Below are 1867 nucleotides of genomic sequence, written 5' to 3'. Positions count from 1 at the left end.
TAATTTCTTCAGTATGTTCTCCCAGTATCTTCTTAATATCCTTAATCTCTTCCTTCACTTCATTTAGTTGATCCATGGTATTTGTTTGAACAGCTTTGATTAGTTGTTCAATGTTCTGCACCTCTTCCTGGTTTTTAGTTTGTTCGTTGGAGTGTGTCATGTCTTCCTGCTTCTTGGTATGGTTTGTAATTTTTTGTTACTGTCTGGTCATCTTTTTATCTTGATGGGTTTATTCAGTTGATTAGCTTCTCTCTCAACTCCAGGGTTTTGTTTAGCTACTGTTTGTGTGTGTGTGTGTTAAGTTTTCTCTTTGAAATTTATTCTTCTTGCTCTAATTCCTTGCTGTTTTCTATGTTCCCTTGAAGGAAAAAGATTGGGGCAAGAGAAAGTGAAAGAGGTAAGAAAAGAAAAAGGATAATAGTTAATAATAGTAAAAGCTAGAAGAGGAACTTGATAAGACCTAGGTAAATGAATATTTAACTCATGTAAGCAGTGTAGAGATTAGGAATTAAAAAATGGTATAGCTACAATGAAATGGGAAACCAAATAGAGAAAAATATATAGAATGAATTAAAATGTCAGAATGATGAGAATAGAGGGAAAGAGAAAAGAAAGGACAAAAAGAAAAAAATAATAAAAGAAAGAAAACAAAATAGATGAGATAGAAATAAAAACCAGAAAAATTGAGGACTAAACAAAGAGGGGTGGAATGTAAGAACGACAACAGAAAGATGAAGGCAGGAAAAGAGATAGTGCTGGTAGACAAAATTGGTATACACAGAAAAGGGGAAATCAACAAAGAGGAAACACAGCAAATAAGAAACTAGCCTACATCACACAATAAAATTTTTTTAAAAATTAAAAAAAGAAAAAGGGGGAGGGGAGAAAGAGGAAAGAAAAACAAGAAAGCAAAACAAACACACACACAAGAGTCAAACAAAAACTAAGGAAGAATAGCCTTCCCTCTTAGGCCCCTGTGGAGCTTCTCAGACTGCCAGTGTTCATCAATCAATTACCCAGCAGCCTTCTCTCTTCAGGTATGAGGCAGGTTTTAGTGCATAAACTAAGTTAATTTTTTTTAGAAGTAACTTTTTTTTTAGGAAAAATAAGAGACCCAAGAGAAACTAATACAAAAATAATGTCTATGTTTTCCCTGTCCTAAAGTATCAGCTGGATGTTTGATATCCCAGTGGATCACAACTGTAAGAGGAGCCAGGAATTGAAGAGAGGACCTTGTATATTCAAGGTGGAAACTCCTCCACTGAGCTAAACTTTCTCATTGGGTCAGTTAGGTCTTCAGAAAAAATATGGAATGCTTCACGAATTTGCAGGTCCTCCTTGCTCAGAGGCCATGCTAATCTTCTCTGTATCATTCCAATTTCAGTATATGTGCTGCAGAAGCAAGCACAGGATTTACTTTAGTAGAAGTAAAAGTGAACCCAAAGGAAAACATTAAGTACAGAAATTGATCAAATATATTGATAAATCCAATTCATTTCTGACAATGTAAATATTATTTTTGACTAAATTGTTCATGATTTAATACATTTACCAAAAAAATTGAAATTTATTAAATTTTGTGATGAAAAAAAGGTAGAACTAAAATTCTAGACCATTACAAAAAGGAAGGGGTGGGGGAGAGTTTATCTTTTAATCAGGTATTAAAAGAATTGCTTGTTCAGGAGGAAAACAGAGATACTGAATAACTTTTCTTTTTTAAGATTTTTTATTTATTTCTCTCCCTTTCCCTGCCCACCCTCCACTCCCAGTTGTCTGCTTTCTGTGTCCATTTACTGTGCGTTCTTCTGTGTCCGCTTATATTCTTGTCAGCGGCACCGGGAATCTATGTCTCTTTTTGTTGTGTCAT

At 34.4% G+C, this 1867-nt stretch overlaps 1 non-coding gene across 1 annotated transcript; it reads right to left on the bottom strand.

The window, feature by feature from the left end:
- Nucleotides 1-1301: 1301 nt before the first annotated feature.
- On the bottom strand, nucleotides 1302-1408 carry LOC111765425 (U6 spliceosomal RNA). Its single transcript, XR_002797774.1, has one exon. It is a non-coding gene; the product is annotated as a U6 spliceosomal RNA (small nuclear RNA).
- Between the last annotated feature and the right edge of the window lie 459 nt (nucleotides 1409-1867).

The sequence above is a fragment of the Dasypus novemcinctus genome, chromosome 24 (assembly GCF_030445035.2).
Source record: "Dasypus novemcinctus isolate mDasNov1 chromosome 24, mDasNov1.1.hap2, whole genome shotgun sequence".
Classification (NCBI taxonomy): domain Eukaryota; kingdom Metazoa; phylum Chordata; class Mammalia; order Cingulata; family Dasypodidae; genus Dasypus; species Dasypus novemcinctus.
Note: the sequence above shows the minus strand (reverse complement) of the source record. Positions and strands in the feature narration are given on the sequence as shown.